The sequence below is a fragment of the Euprymna scolopes genome, chromosome 3 (assembly GCF_053919585.1).
Source record: "Euprymna scolopes isolate OS-2025 chromosome 3, ASM5391958v1, whole genome shotgun sequence".
Classification (NCBI taxonomy): Eukaryota; Metazoa; Mollusca; class Cephalopoda; order Sepiida; family Sepiolidae; genus Euprymna; species Euprymna scolopes.
In genome coordinates, this window is record NC_136484.1 from 27,317,450 (window position 1) to 27,335,245 (window position 17,796).

Here is a 17,796-nt window from a genome sequence, read left to right on the forward strand (position 1 = left end):
GCTCCTGCCCAAATGTGGCAACAGCTCTCCATCCTTGGACGTACCTGGTTTTTATATAGATAGAGAAGTGAATCAGCAGTGAGATATCTACTGGATCGATAGAAGGATCCCACCAATTTTTCAGCGCCTTGGCAACAGCCTTGATGTACGTGTTCTATTTCAGATCAGGAGTAAAGGTCAAGCCCAGAAGCTTGTCAAACCATGAAGCCTCCCCAAGACGAGAGCCATTCATTTCAATTGATGCCAAATGGGGATCAGAGCGTTGATGATGTAAAGATAAAAGCTTGGTTTTAGATTCATTAAAAGTAACCAGCCACCTCTTCTCCCACTGTACCACTTGCTCAAGATCAGCGGAGACAGCATCAGAGAGAACTTGGTCGTTTACGGCCTTAGATGTGCTATCATAGATAGTAGTGTCATCAGCATAAATGTCTGCGAATGATGTAAGGATGTGATTTAGAAGATCATTAATGTAGATCAGGAAGAGAGTTGGGCCCAGGATGGACCCTTGACGGACTCCAGCATTAATACTGTGAGCTTCTGATTTCTGCTCATCAACCACTACTCTTATGAATCTATCAGAGAGAAATTATTTAATAATTGAGAAGACATTTCCAGCTATACCGTAGCCGGAGATTTTATGAAGTAAACCTTTATGCCATACTCTATCAAAGGCCTTTGATATGTCAAGAGCAATTGCCCTAGAAAGGCAGCCCCCGTCGAGAGATTCGCGAATCCTATGAGATATAACTGTAAGCACATCTCCTGTAGATCTAGCATAACGGAAACCATATTGCGTGTCATTAAGAAGGCTATATTTGCTGAGATGGTTGATTACTTCTCTATTTAACACAGATTCCAGCAACTTACTCATGACGCACAGGAGAGTTGTTGGTCTGTACTAAGAGGGAGATGAGCGATCACCTGAATTCTTAAATAGAGAGCATAATGATGAAATTCTCCTCAAGACAAGTTTTTGATTAGCTTGGCAACATCACGTACATGCATTTGTATATCACATAGCGTGTTTTCTGATGCAGGAGGAAATATTGGGGGTTGGCGGCCTTAGTCACAAAAGGTAGAATTATCTGCAAAGTCCTTGCCAAAGAGTTTGTCTTTGTCTGATTCTGACGAAATTACCTCAGGTCCATTGATTATAGTTGGGATAGAGCACACGCTTCTGTTCAGGATTCTGTTTGCTATTTGCCAAAACTGGTGGGAACCAAGCCGCTGCTCAGCTTCTTTGAACTTAACGGACTGAGCATACAGCTTTCTTGCATTCTTTGTTACTTTTTTTACAGTAGAAGACACATCCTTTTCAAACATGGAACGCAGATGTAGGTTTGATATAAATGTACGGAAGCTATCCCAGTCAGCCATAGTGTATCGATATACTGTACGATGGAGAGGTACATCTGAGGACTTATTACATTTAATTTTTATCTTAACTGATATAACTGAGTGGTCGGAAGATCCTAGTGGAGACAGAATGGAAGCTGAACACAGTTCGAGGCAAGTTGTTAGAAAAAGATCTAGGAGACTTACATACTGACCGTCAGTATCGGGCACACGGGTGGGTTCGTGAACAATCTGAGTGAGGTCATAAGCAATGGAGAAATCATGACAGAACCTCCCCTCATCATCGGTCTTGTTTGAGTGAGTTAACCATTCCACATTGTGAACATTGAAGTTCCCACAGACACGAACATTAGCTGAAGGATAAGCAGATAGGACGTGGTCAATTTTCTCAGATATGTTTTTAAAGATAGTAACTCCGCGGTTGTGGGGGCGATAGAGAGTAAATATAAATGCAGTAGTTTGAGCAAGTGCAACTTGGAAGTACATATAGGGTAAGTTAGGATCTTCTCTGGAGATGTCCCTACCACATGGAAAGCCATATTTTATATAGGCACATATTCCATGCCCATGTCGATCCTGGGAGTCAGATTTGGAAGTTAAATTAGAGTATCCTTTAATTATGAACTCATCTAGGGAAATAGTCTGTCCAATGCCAGTTTCGCTTAGAAATAATGTCTGGTTTAGTTTCCTGTTATTTGATTTTTCAATCTCTGGAAGGTTAGAACGTAGACCCCCTGATGTTCGAGAAGGAGACATGGTAGTGGGGGATCTTCGTTAGAAGTTGGAGATCCGGGTTTAATCATGTATTTTTTCTTGAAACTTTTCATGATGGAGTTTTGTGGTTTGCTGACTAGGTCGACGGACTTGCTTGGAGCAGGGCAGAGAGGGAAAGTAAGAGAAAAATTGAAATGAAGAAATATATTTTTTGTAGCACATGGAAAGGTTAAGCCGTAACAATTACCCATGATATGGCATCGAGAGGCCCCGCCAGAAGCTACTGCATGGTCCAGAATCCATTCACCAAATGGCAATACAGCAGCCCCAGTACTTTGTACCTGCTGATAGGAGAGCCTCCTTAGTGGTTAATCCAAAGTTCCCGTCCCTGACTATAAGGCGGATAACTTCCGCCCAGATAAAACGTTTACCTCCAGCACCCTTACTAGTGACATGGCTACAAGGATAGATATAGAAACAGAAAGTTTTCGACATCTCTTGCGGCTGTTCACGCAATATACTGCCAATCTAGAATACAGCTTTTTCTTCTCCCTTTGTCAGAAAAATCACTCATCAAAAAATGAAGACTGAGTGACAAATAAAGAGAAGCGAGAATAAGGGAGCTGCCGATAACGCACCCACAATACATTGTCTACTCTCCATTAAAAAAAATAAAAAATAAAAAAATTAAAAATGAAATATTAAGTATTGTAATTGTTTTTTTTTTATTTCGAAAACTATTTTCATTAATAATTAATTTTATACTTTACTAGCGAGGATACCCGGCGTTTGCCGGTTGTTTGTAGGTGTGTGTAAGGGGGGGTAAAGTAAAGGATAAGCGAAGTAATAACCCTGTTTCAATAATAAAAAAACGATGCTAAACTCCCCTAAAAAATCGGAAAAACGAAAACAGAAAAAAATCATCGATCAAAACGAAATAGAACGGAAATGATGTATTATATGTTAAAAAAATGGAAAGAATCCTTGTTTTTTTTTTAGTGTATAAATGTTGGGAAATAAATCGTAATTAAGCAACGTAAAAGTAACTGTGGTGCGTTTCACCAAATAGGAAGCATGGAACGGAAAGGCACGGTGAACTATTCCAGTTTTTTTAAGCAACTACAATGTACAGAAAACCGAAACCGGTGTTCGTTCGCAACTGCCCCTTGTGAACGATCACGCAACGGTGTAAATGGGTGGCGGGAGAAGGAGGAATTTATTAGAGAGAAAAGATTTAACGACTTGCTTTGATCTTAACCGATTTTGACAGGGAACTCTCAACAGAAAAAAATATAGAAATCTACGATTAGCGAGGAAGTGGAGAGGTAATATGCCTATAACGCACCTCAGATATTGTGCTGCAGTTTGTGCATATTACATTTTCATGAAATGTCTTGATTTTTAATCCTATTAAGGTCAAAGTCACAGGGAAAAATGAGTTCATTTTATATATAGAAGAGAGAGATCATTATTAGGCATTTTTTAAAAATATTTTATTAATTTCGATATCACTATTATGTAGATACTATTGGTTTTAATTGGAATTCAATATTTTGATTTGTGATTTTCGTTCTTATTTACAACAAGCACCTTAACATTTTTCAACTAAAAATAAAAACCTAATAATTAATGTGTTAAATAATATACGTGACCTTTCTTTCTTTCTTTCTTTAATTAAATCATTCATTCTGTCTTTTTTCTCCAGCAAAAAATATTTATATCTGCTCTGTTGTTATATCTTCGCAATCATCGACCTTTAATGTTACAGAATGGAAAATATATACAAAATCGTACTGCTAGTAACAGCAAAGAATGTTACGTTTTAAACATTTTCTTCAAGCCTTTCTATTTCAGCAATTTAATAAGGAACTTGGAAGAAATTTTATCAGTGTTTTGCAGTGCTCTCGTTCCCAGTTTTAGCAAAAAATTGATCGCAATTATCAGTAGTCTCACAGAATAAATGATGAAAGAATATTATTTCAACTAAAATTGTCGCTATATGTATTAATATAATATAATATAATATAATATAACATAAAGAACTATTAGAAAATTCTAATAAAGCTTAAATCAAGTATTAATCTTTCCATAATAAAAGCCACAAAGATCGCAGCAAGAACAAAGTGTTCGATTTCAAGAGTTGCTTTCTACTTTGCAATAACTCCCCCCCCCACTCTTTTCCGAAGTACACCACAAGCTTTCCTGATGATTTCTTTGGTAATGTCTGTTGATAGAATTTCCAAGAGCTTTAAGAGTATTGTGGGGCTTCGTACAAGATTTTCTTGCCAGTTCTTTCCAGATACTATAATCTAATTGATTCAAATGAGGTAAAGAGGGGAGAAATTCTTCAGTAATTTGGCTTGTGTTAAAAGGAGTTCAATTTGCTGGAAAGCCAATTGAATTTTTATTAGTTTTGTTTACTTTTTGCTCGGTCAACAACTTTAGCATATTAAGAAAAGATCCAGAGTTAACCATCTTCCAAAACTGGACTGTAATCTGAAAAAAAAAAAAATCTCGTGCGTGTATATATATATATATATATATATATATATATATATATATATATATATATATATATAATTTGTGTATAATTTAAAAAGTTTAACAAATATAAATATATTATAAGTAAATAATAATGTAAAAAAAAAAAACGAAAAAAATGAGGGGTTGATAAATACTATAATTGATTCATCCTAACGCTATAAAATGTACAACAGTTTTTTTTTGTTTTTTTTAATAACAAGCACTTTCTTTTTTGGTGATAAAGACAGATAACACAGGTAAAGAAGATATTTTTTTAATAACATGAATATTAAATTAATCTGGAGCAAGGAACTAGATTCGATATTCGGAACGTTTTTGTTCTTTGCATATTAAGGGAGGTGGTGTTTGATTAACATTGTTGGGGAGACATAATTTAATATACTGTTTTGTTTTTAAATCTCCAAAATAGCGTTAAACAACTGATGACCTATGAAATAACAGTAGGACTTTTGTGATTTCGTGAAAGCAAATTAATAATTAATAATTGTGATTGTAGGAAATTAATTGACTTACTGTTAAAATAATTTTCCAACAAAAAGCTAATTTTTTTAAAATATGGTTTTAAAGGTTTAAAATCTTCCAAGACACACACATATACACACATATATGCGTATATATACACATATGTGTGTGTGTGTTTATGTGTGTTTATGTGTGTATGTGTGTTTATATCTGTTTCCGTATTCTCTTATTTCTTCTGTATATAAAAAGTGATCAGGGGAGATAACTTTACATGACTATAAACTTGAACGACTCCCTTTAAACTTCCAATCGTAAATCAGGGAAATCCATGGATGTTAAATAGCACCCATTATAATCGCTAAAACATAACCTGATCTTGGGTTTTGGAGATAATTTGCTAGAAAATGTAACATATTGAAATTTACTATGACTCATGAAATTGTAATAATTAATTTTTCCAGATTTCTGTGTTATAATTTGCAAATTATTAATAAAAAATCGAAAAATAATCTTGGAAAATATAAAAAATGATGATAAAAAAATCGAAAAGAAAGAATGCAGCGACCAGGACTTGAACTCAGAATGTTTCAGGGGCAATCATGCACTTAGAAATCACACGCCCTTACTCACCTCTCAGCAACATTAGCTAACTTAAAAAGAAACTCTTCTTTCTAACGTGTTCAATCAATGGCATAAATGCAACTACTTCGTAAAACAAATATAATTTTATGGGTATTGACGCCAGGTCATTTTTGACTAATGTTAAATACATCATTTCGGGACCAAGAGTTATTTTATACTAGCTGGAAGCCCGGCGTTGCCCGATCGTACAATACGCTTTAACATGATATTTTAATTTATGCAGATTTCGTATGTATTATTATAGAATCGATCCTCTATTGATTATTATATATTGCAAAAAATAATTTAAATAAAAATAATAAAATAATAATGATAATGTCGTTCATCAAATTCCGCTTACAATATAATTCCAGCTGATATTTGGGCTTGACGATAAATGCTCTGGAAAAGTCAATTCTGATTAATGTTTAGTCTTAAAATAAACAAACGAAGAAATGATTTGCGACGATTTTAAATGATACCTCTTCTTTTATCGAAAATTGAACTCATTATTAAGAAAAAATTATAATAAAATGGTGAGGTACATCCGGCTTAAACAGGGGATCAGTCGATAATTTTTTTTTTATGAAGAAATGATTTGCTGAGATTTTATTGTTTCCCGTGGCCGATGTAATGTTAAAATAGTTCTCTGTAAAAATTCATTTTTTTATCTATAAAAGAGAAAATACTATTTTTAAGATCGGATTTTTTCGATTTTCGATACTTATCGGATGAATTCCTGTACAAAACATATCTAAGAACACTGCCAGACATATAAATTACTTTTGTGTGAAATAGGCTAAGCCGTTGCGGAACATACAAGGAAGGAACTTTCTCTTCTCTCTCTCTCTCTCTCTCTCTCTCTCTCTCTCTCTCTCTCTCACACACACACACACAATAACTTTTATTTAATAGTTTAGATGTAGATAAAATTTGATTTTAAACAATAGTAGATATGTAAAGTAGAATAATCCATAGATGTGACGTTTCAATGGCTATGGCAGTGTAAGAGATGGACACATGTTAAAAGAGAAAAATGAACTTGGATGAATGCATAAAGAATGCGTTGAGGGTCGGATAAACAGAGGATAGCCACCGATCGCCGTATTTCACACACTTGTAAAGGGCTTTTGTATTGTAAAATTTAACTGGTTTTATTTTGCAGATAAATAATTCAACGTGTATTATCTGGTTTTAAGTTGGTTAGACAGGAATACATGATTGAGATAATTTTAATGTTTACTTCAATTTCGAAAAAGTGCTTTTTTCGCTAAGCTGGGTTTTCTTTACACTACAAACAGAACTCACGAGGAGACGTGAGACTACAATGTTACTAGAAACGATTTGTAAATGCCCTCTTCCTTATTTGTTTATAGTGTGGGTTTTAGAATAACAAAAACAGTGAAAATAACAGTGAAAATCCCAACTTTTCAAATCAAACATTGGGTTGTTGTTGTTGTTGTTGTTGCTCTTCTTCTTCTTCTTCTTCTTCTTCTTCTTCTTCTTCTTCTTCTTCAAATTTAAACTAACTTTCTACCTGTTGTTAAAGGTAGGTAATTCCTGCTTGAAGAAAAAGAGAATTATTCCGCTTGAGTAACAGGTTTCATTTTTTTCCCGTTCAGACTATATTTAATTCTGTTCATAGTTTGTTTATTAATTAAGTATCGTCCTCCGATTTCGCTACGTCTGAGTGACAGCGTCTCTTTAGTTATCCAGTACACTCACCTTTATTCCACTATCACCGTAGCTCATTTAATGTTTTCGCATCAACCATTTAACCGTGAATTCTCTGGTCGGTGGCTTTCTTCCCCATTAAATCTAATATTCTCAATATCCCAGTACTATTCGTTTTATTTCAGTCGATGTATGGATGATACTATGTCTCCCCGGCCTTTATACTTTCTCAAACACATGGCGTCCAGTTTCCATGGAACCAAACACTGCCGGTACAACTTCATTTTTTTGTTTGTTTCTTCTCGGGTGGGTGGGAGCAATTTACACTTTTTTTCTTTTCAGATTTTATTTAAGTAGTTTTAGCTAAGCTGAACTCGTCTTAATATGCTATATCATCCATTCAAATTGTGTTTGGCTTCGTTACCATATTATTTCAACACACAGGTTGGTTTCTACACTCTAGGAGTTTTCTTAATGTGCTAGCTATTTTCATCAGTGTCGTAGTTTGTATTTTCGTCAATCTCTAATTATAATTCCTTCTAACTCTTCTTATTGGATTTTCTCAGTATTTTTCCCGGTGCTCCTACAATTACAAGTATTACTAGTATTATTTAGTAATTAGGAAGTTAACATGATACATTACCATTGACATTTACTGGTACTAAAACAGATGGTGACCCCCCCCCAGTGACGTGCAGAAAACCTTTTTAGGGCAGGTGCTCAAATAAAAAAAAAAAAAATGGCAAAAATATAGTAAATAATGCCGTCTCGGATGGAACAAGCACTTTTAAAACAGGAGTAAAAGGGGCAGCTGCTTGGGCACTTCTAGCATCTCCCTCTGCACGTCCCTAGTGTCCCCTGGAGTCTAATTAATAACAAGTGTCCCCGGAATTCCAGCGCATTCCGTTTCTTTAGATCACTGTTGCAAATCATTTTGCGTTATTGTAACAACCGTTTACCATTGAGTTCTTGTCTATAATGGTTGTTGGCTTTCTATTGAATATGAATGAAAATAAGCCTCCTAAAGAAACTCTCAGTTTCCTTTCAGTGGAGGTCTAGATTGCGCTTTCCATTCTCCTAAACTCTTCACAAACATGTTGTGGATATTAATTAATGTTGCCGCCACTGCGTTTTTTTTTTCGTTTTTGCGTGTATGTATTGTGCGAGGGAATGACTGTCACATTATGAGATCTTTATTTATTATTTATACTTACTAGTAGTTCTCACACAGATTATCATCAGAATTTATCATTGATGAAGCAAACGGTGGTGTTCCCTGGAGTCTAACATCTAAATCTAAATCTGACCCTCAAGACCGCCATGGGCATGGAATATGTGCCTGCATTAAAGATGGATTCCCGTGTGGCAGGGATATCTCTAAAGAAGATCCTAATTTACCCTATATGTGCTTCCGGGTTGCATTTGCTTTCACCACTGCATTTATATTTGCCCTCTATCGGCCCCATATCAACGGAGTTACTATCTTTAAGAGTATATCTGAGAAAATAGACCACAACCTGTCTACACATCCCTCGGCTAACATCCACATCTGTGGTGACTTCAACGTCCATAACGTGGAATGGCTGACCCATTCAAATAAGACAGACGATGAGGGGAGGTTTTGTCATGATTTTGCCATTGCTTATGACCTCACTCAGATTGTTCGCGAACCCACCCGTGTGCCCGATACTACTGGTCAATATGCAAGCCTCCTAGACCTTTTTTCTCAACTTCCCCTGAGCTATGTTCATGTTCCGTTCATTCTCCTCTAGGATCCTCCGACCACTCCATCGTATCAGTTAAGATAAAAATGAAATATGATGTCCCCAGACGTACCCCTCCACCGTACTGTATACCGATACTCTATGGCTGACTGGGATAGCTTCCGTACATTCATATCTGATCTACCTCTGCATTCCATGTTTAAAAAGGATGTGTCCTCTATAGGATCAGATCTGACAGAATGGTTAATTGTAGGCATAGACCGATTCATACCATCTAAAAAATTCCAACAAAAACCTAACAGCCAGCCATGGTTTTCCCCAGAATGTGCTGCTGCCATCGTGCACAGAAATCACTTTTTCCATAACTACCAATGTAATAGATACACTGTGACTAAAGCTGCTTTCAGGAACGCCAGCAACCACTGTAAAAGAGTAATAAAAAATGCAAGAGAGCTATATGCCCAGTCTGTTAAATCCAAAGTAGCTGATCAGCGGCTTGGTTCCCACCAGTTTTGGCAAATAACAAACAGGATCCTGAACAGAAGTGTGCGTTCTATCCAAACAATTATCAATGGACCAGAGGTCATCTCGTCTGCTTCAGACAAGGCCCAACCATTTGCAAAGAACTTTGCAGCTAATTCTACCCTATGCGACGAAGGCCATCAACTCCCCATATTTCCTCCTATAACACAGAACACGCTAGGTAACATACAAATATCTGTGCATGAGGTCGCCAAGCTAATCAAGAACCTTGATTGCAGTAAAGCAACTGGCCCTGACGGCATCCCAATTATAGTGTTAAAAAAGCTTCAACCAGAACTTGCTCCCATACTTACGAAACTGTTTAAGCGTTACCTTAAGGAGAAGTGCTTTCCGACTCCCTGGAAAACCTCACCAGTATGCCCTGTATTTAAGAATTCAGGTGATAAGTCATCTCCCTCTCAGTACAGACCAATAAGTCTCCTGTGTGTTATGAGTAAGTTGTTGGAATCCATATTAAATAGAGAAATAGTCAACCACCTCAGCAGAAATAACCTTCTTAGTGACACACACTAAGGTTTCCGTTCTGCAAGATCTACCACAGAGGTGCTAACGGTTATGTCTCACAGGATTAATGAATCTCTTAACAAAGGCTTCCTTCTTGGGCAATTGCTCTTGACATATCAAAGGCCTTCGACAAGGTATGGCATAAGGGCCTACTTCACAAGATTTCCAGCTATGGTATAACTGGAAATGTTTTCTCAATCATTAAATCATTTCTCTCCGATAGGCTCATAAGAGTAGTGGTCGATGGACAAAAATCAGACGCCTGCTGGAGTCCCTCAAAGGTCAATCCTGGGCCCAACTCTCTTCCTGATCTCCATCAATGATCTCCCTAAACACCTACTTAAATCATTCGTTGACATCTATGCTGATGACACGACCATCTACGGCAACACATCAAAGGCTGTAAATGACAAAGTTTTCTCTGATTCTCCCTCCTCTGGTCTCGAGCGCGTGGTTCAGTGGGGGAAGACGTGGCTGGTTTCCTTTAATGCATCTAAAACCAAACTCCTATCTTTACATCATCAACGCTCTGATCCCCATTTGGCATCAATTGAAATGGATGGCTCTCGTCTAGGAGAAGCCCCATGTTTTGACAAGCTTCTGGGTTTGACCTTTACTCCTGATCTGAAATGGAACACGTACATCAAGTCTGTGGCCAAGGTCGCTGGAAAGATGGTGGGATCCTTCTACCGCTCCAGAAGATATCTCACTACTGATGCAATTCTCTATCTATATAAAAGCCAAGTACGTCCACAAGGATGGAATACTGCTGCCATATCTGGGAAAGAGCTGCTAAAAACAGCCTATCCTGCCTTGACAGAGTACAAAATAGACTTCGTGGCTTAGTGGGGATGCCCTTTTCTCTACCCTGCAACCTCTCCCCCACAGAAGAGACGTTGCGAGCCTATCCTTGTTTTATCGTTATTTCCATGGCAGGTGCTCGTCTGGACTCCAATCTCTGGTATACTCTCGCCAATCTTTCACGAAAAACACCCGTCTAGCTGAATCCATTGTGAAAAATTTTTCCCACTCTTTATCTGTGCCTAAATCAAAACGTAGATTCCATGAACAAAGCTTCTTTCTTAGAACTGCACGCCTGTTCCGTCTGCTTGCTTTCCACCTGACTACAACCTGGATGTCTTCAAGTCCAATGTTAACAAATTCCTAATGAACCGCCACCTCAAGTAAACACTTCAATAAATCTCCACACTAACGTACTGTACTTGCAATAACCCTTATCCCTGAGTGGCTTCCGGGCCTTGATAAGTGGTGACCACCGTGTAAAAAAAAAAGTCTGGGTAACAACAAATTTCTCCAGATTTCCAGTACTCACCACCTCTTTCGATAACATTTGCAGATAAATCTGTGTTATCGCAATAGCTACTTGCCATTGATCTTCACTGGAATTTGGGTGTCAATACCCCACCCAAATTCCCCAATCCTCTTTGCACTCATCCAGTGGAGATCTAGTTAGTGCTTTCTCTACTCACTCTTTCCATCCTCTTTAACTCTTCTTGCCTATTTAGTGTGGAGGTAAGGGTAGTTAACTTACAATTTTGCAGTTTCAGTTTTCTTAGTTCTATGTCGTGTTCTGCTCTTTGTTTTATTACTGTTAGAATAGTTTCTATGTGGTCGGTTAGGGTTTGCAGCTCATGTGGATTTGTTTCCGCACTCGAGGGGTTTTATTTTTAAATTTCATCTGTTTCCAGTATTACTGTCTGTTGTATAATCTCAATCTTCCTCTTGATTCCGATTTCTTCTCATCCCCTTTCCAAGTTCTTTTGGCCTGTGCTTAATGCGCTTGCAATTATTATTATTATTATTATTATTATTATTATTATTATTATTATTATTATTATTATTATTTACTTACTTACTTACTTACTTACTAGGAGTTCTCACACCAATTATTACTAGTGATTGCTCACTGACAACAACAGGTAGTGTTTTATGAAATCTGAGTAACAGCAAGTCCACCTAGATTTCAAGAACTTTTCACTGGGTTCGATAACTGTTGCAAATTACTTTGCGTTTACTTTTCCTGCTACTTTAGATTTCACATGGTTATCAGCTGGGATGGCAAAGTGTGTGGCAGCCTTTTTTCCTTACTGTTAACAATTATTACATTCGGTCTTCTTGCTTGATTGAGTTTGCCCGTTTATATTGCCATGATTCATGATATATTGTACTTTTGATTTTCCAATAACATTTATGCTGTGAATGTGTGTTCGAAATGTAATCAATTGTATAGTTTCTAGTAAACTATACAATTGAGCCATGTCTGTTTGTTTGCTCCTTTTTGTCTCGTTTGCTATATTATTATGTGGATTACTACTTTGCCCCCCTTTGTCTAAATAGTTTAAATTTGCTGTTTTTTGTTTTTGTTTCTATTTCGGTTTTCACGTAATTCGTTCTGATCGTGTTATCTTGTGTAGCTCTCAATATAGATTGTGTTTCTCTTTCTAAGTGCCCTTTCTCAAGCCATAGTCATGTGTTTTTGTGTGCTATCTCATTTCTCAGATTTATAAATCGTCCATGTAGCTGCTGTTCTTCTAATTTTGCTTTAATCGCTTTTTGTTTTCAATTTCGTTGCTTTCCATATTACTTATCTTGGTAATGATTTTAGTGGCAATAATCAGTCTCTGTATTTTGTGATATAATATATATCATCTGGAGATGACTTCACGTGTTCGGAGGACAGAAAAAAGTTTCTAATCAGCCAGAGACAGAAAACGAGACAGGCGATACGCTTGTGACAATGTAAAGAGAATCTAAGTTAATGCTGCCTCAAGACTCTGCCCGTGCATCGCTCATTTTCAGACTGTTAGAAAAACAAGTTAAGTAATTAGAGTCAGATGTTGGTCTCTCCTTCCATGAACGATCCTTGTCTAAATAAAACCTTTAAAAGCCAGCAAGTATCGATTGTGTTTCCATGCACGAGTAGATTCGTCTTTAGTTAAACAAACTCAACAACCACGAAGGGATCACAGTTCATGCATGGAAAAGCGACGACCAGAGAATGGAGACCGGCGACCGCGCACGTATATATATATATATATATATATATATATATATATATATATATATATATATATATATATATATATAAATTGTTTTGTTGATTTGTTTTTGTGATCGCTCACTGGCGAAAACGCATATGTGCAAACGTACGAGCTTGCGTAAACAACGATGTGCGAACTGTTTGTGTAACGATTAAACTGCTACACATGTTAACAAACCAGCCGAAATCGTCTCTGCGCATGTGCGCTAATCGGACTCAAATTTAGATTCTGACAATGTTTATGCTTATAATTCAATTCAAACAGTTTCTTTTTTTCGTAATTCCAAAATGAACACATTGTTTGTGCACAATGAGTAGTCTTCTAATGAATGGCGTCGTGTCAGAGACTTGTCGTGGCAGCTTAATGGACATCTTAGCGCCGACACGAGACCTGAAATAATTAGTTGTTTCTGTTTCGAATAACTTCGTCTTCTGTTTTAAATCGCCTCTCACAACAGTATTTACGCCATTATTGCCAATATGTTACATTGACTTTTTGTTTATTTTATCAACGATGTAGGCGTAGTCACGAAGCAAACAGTTTACTTACTCTTTTTGTCGGTGGCATGGATCCCATGATCTTAAAACAAACAACAATTTTATTCATTCTAGAAAACGCCCCTCCTTCTAAAATACTTTAACGTTAATTGCAAAACCAACTGAATCTGTTCAGTCAAATGTGTATGGGTGAAATGTTTGCTTGCGAAATGTTCATTCAGTGAAGTGTCAACCAAATATCCGTCGGTCATCTCTCCGGAAGCACATCAATTAATCTTCGTATTATTTGTATTATTCGGACTACTGTTCTCATCTTGATTTATTTTATTTATGTTTCGGTCGATTTAGTCTCCGACGTTCTTTAGGTGTATCTTGTCGAACACGGAAATTTTTCTGTCGAACACGGAAATTTTTCTGTCGAACTCGGTAATTTTTCTGTCGAACTCGGGAATCTTTCTGTCGCACTCGTGAATTTTTCTATCGAACTCGGGAATTTTTCTGTCGAACTCGGGAATCTTTTTGTCGAATTCGGGAATCTTTTTGTTGAACACGGGAATCATTTTTGTCGAACTCGGGAATTTTTCTGTCGAACTCGGGAATCTTTCTGTCTGCACGGAATTTCGAACAAAACCCTTTACGCTCTTTTACATTCTCTCGTTCTATTAGCCATGATTGGATAGATGTTCTAGGTAAGGATTGGACCTCTAAAATCGAAAAGGATCTACGAGGGGCATGCAATAAGTAATGTCCTTGACCCACTTCCCATAGCAGCAGAGCAACGAAACTTGGCACACTTATTAGTCTTTCTCCACATAGGAACCACCCAGAGTTATGAATTTCTCCCATCGTTTGATGCAGCTCTGGAGACCGTTTTTGTAGAACACCCCAGGTTGGTTCTCCAACCACGACGTGACTTCAGAAATCAAGGGTGCATCATCTGGGAAACGCTTTCCTTTCAAAAACAACTTCATGGCTGGGAAGAGGTGAAAGTCAGAGGGTGCAAGGTCAGGAGAGTAGGGAGGATGGGGTGCATTTCATAACCACACGCCCGTGCTTCTGATCTGGCGACATGCGAGTTGTGGACCGGAGCGTTGTCCTGCAGGAGGAGGATACCTTTGCTGATCTTGCCCCACCTCTTGCAACATACGGAAATCGCTTTTAATTGAAGGGAATGTGCATGTTGTTTACAATCGAGTGATGGGGTACCGTGCCAGGACGTAGCAACCTTTCCAAAAAACGCCCTCACGGCGCAGAGACACCAAGTTATACTTCCTGTCAAACGATGGTGCTACACGGGGAACGATTTAGTGATTGTATCATCGGTAGGTATAATCATAAATGGGATTTAAACCCACTCGCTCCTTCTCTCAATTTCTATATGTGGGGTCATTTCAAAGATATATGCCCAAATAACCCTTAGAATATTTCTAAACTGAAGGTGACCATCACAGACCACTTCTATGTTGCAGTCAAAACGGATCAGTCTTAGTCAAATCAATAACAACACGTAATACAGGATGAAACGACAAACGTGTCGACCTAAAGCAAACAATGTTAAAGCTTTATTTTAAAACTTTTATTGAATTCAGGTAACTAAATTATGTAGTAGAGCTGACATCAATTCAATGTAGCCGCCTTCAGCCTCGATCTCTGCCTTGATATGGGTCCGGAATTGGGATTATCCTTTTTCCACAAGCATCAGCGGGAGCTCGATGAATACTTGGCGGATGGCAGCGATCAGGCTGCCTTTGGTGTTGTGGGGAGGTCATGTTGGTGATGTTCTCGACGTATGACCAAACGAAGTAGTCCAGCAGGTTCAGCTCGGGAGAGGAGGAGGCAGTGAGAGAAGAGTACAAAGTCATACCACTCCTTATGAAGCCAAGCCTGGGTCTCTTTGGACTTGTAGGCCTGCATCGAGTCCTGCTGCCACATTTAGGGTGTGCCAGCGGCCACCTGAGTGCACCAGGAGATAACCACACTTTTTGGCACACCCAGGTATACTTTGGTGTTAACTTTAAAACCGGATTCAAAGATGTGAAGTGGTATGATGTGGCCATTATTTGAAACCACACCAATGACCATAACCGTGCCCGGAAACTTTGTTTTCATTACCCTAAGCACGTTTATATTATTCGTGGCAATTCAGCGATGCATTTTAATGGTGCTGGCAATGGTCCTGTTATGGCAATGTTCCTGTTGTCATAACTTGGATAGGTAGAGAGCATGAGTTGTACAGCGGCGCATCTGCGATCTTGCTCGTTGAACATTGTGTCACTTTCAGACATAATAGAATACTCACTGTTGGGATTTGTATACCACTAGCCAACTAGTAGATGGTCTGCAATAAAAAAGAAAACCGTTTTTCATCAAACGGAAATAGAATCATGTAGTCTTTTCTAAGGTGACAATTTTATCGTTCCACCCTGTGTTTTCAAATACTATCTATATAATATCGACAAATAATCTAAAAACAATCATTTGAATGTCTATTTTTAAACAGTTTATAGTCAATTGAAGTAAGCCTCATTTCTTCGTTTACCTCGCAAAGTCACCTTACATAGCTGAAGTCTGGTAGTCGGGAAACATGTGCAAACTATGTTAATACCTTCTTTTTTTTTCATTTAATAACGTTGTTGATGACTCTGTAAATATCAATCCTCTTTGTGATGCCTGCATGTTTTCGTCTATCTCACAAAAGTAACTTAAAAAAGAGTATCGGGGATGTAATTGAACATAAAAGCCTATGCGAAAATCAAATACAACTTTTTTTGGGTAATATTTTAAGGTGAATAAAATGGCGGTATTGTATTAAAGGTTTTTTAATAATATCACGGGTTTGGCGTTAGCGCCGGATATCCATAAGTAACAAAGACAACATTATATTTTATTTTTAACTTATTTATCAATTGAAAAGTATTGCAATTGAAAAATAAAAGAATATAAATGGTAGTATGAAGTTCAGGGCTTGGAGCAGAATTACACAGGATCTTAATTGTAAATTAATTTCAGAGTGACACTGGAAGTGTCTATTAATTTGTTATCAATCGGAGAGTGCGATGGTTAAATGGTTAACGACAAGAACTGACGAATCCAGTTCGTTCCACAAACCACCTTCACTTAGAATCTCGTAAGTACCTAATGTCTTTCTAGATGGGATTCTGACTAGAAAGATATCGGGTAAACCAATGCCAACAATATAATATTCGGATTCATATGTACAATATGAATGAATGAATCAATCAATCTAATAATTATATTTCTAATTAATTTTCTTAAAACTTTTACATAGATTAAGATTGGACGTGTATGAGGGCCCTTAGCGACGGCATTACCGACACGAAAAACATACAAGAAGAGACGAAACGTTTTCTGGCGTCACATTGCGTATTCTCTGACGATACACACGTATCGGTTGCATGTCATCAAATCAAACCTTATCTATTGTTCAGTTCATTAAGCAGAGCGCCTTTCTCTCCATCACTATCTCCCCCCTCCCCATTTTCTGATCTGCTTGTCGTCTGCTCGACGACATCATGGCGGTTCTTGTGCACAATGCAGTATCCATGACGTCAATATCGTTGTTGTCGTTTCACTAACCTAAACGCGAAATAAGCTGAATGCGTTTGAAATGTCGTCAAGAGAGTAACTTACTTCGTTTGTAAGCAAAGCGACGTGCACAACAGAGTTTATTTCTGTCGTCTTCTTCTGCCACAGGTGATACGTTCGTTTCGCAGACTCACCTGCACGCTTACATATATAAATCACACACACACACACACACACACACACACACACACACACACACACACACACACACACATGAATGTAGTCGCCGTCATAAAAACGCAGATATTCGTGACTTTTAAAAAGAGACGAAAAAAAAAAAAAGAAAAAATATGAAGTACAGAACACTGGAAAAATGAACTTCAAATAGGTAAGTAGTTCCCAAGGTTGATGTACATTTTTTCAACAATTATTACAAGCGAGAGAGAGAGAGAGAGAGAGAGAGAGAGAGAGAGAGAGAGAGAGAGAGAAACAGACAGACAGACAGACAGAGAGCAGAGCAGAGAGGAAATGTATGATCGTTAGAAA

The 17,796-nt window shown here is 37.6% G+C and overlaps 1 protein-coding gene across 1 annotated transcript in view; it reads left to right on the forward strand.

The window, feature by feature from the left end:
• The first annotated feature begins 17,213 nt into the window (after nt 1-17,213).
• Nucleotides 17,214-17,796, forward strand: part of LOC145254310 (uncharacterized) — a 169,339-nt gene continuing 168,756 nt past the window's right edge. Inside the window, exon 1 of the mRNA XM_080113015.1 lies at nt 17,214-17,638. The gene's annotated coding sequence lies outside the window, so the exon portion shown is untranslated. The remainder of the gene's footprint in view (nt 17,639-17,796) is intronic.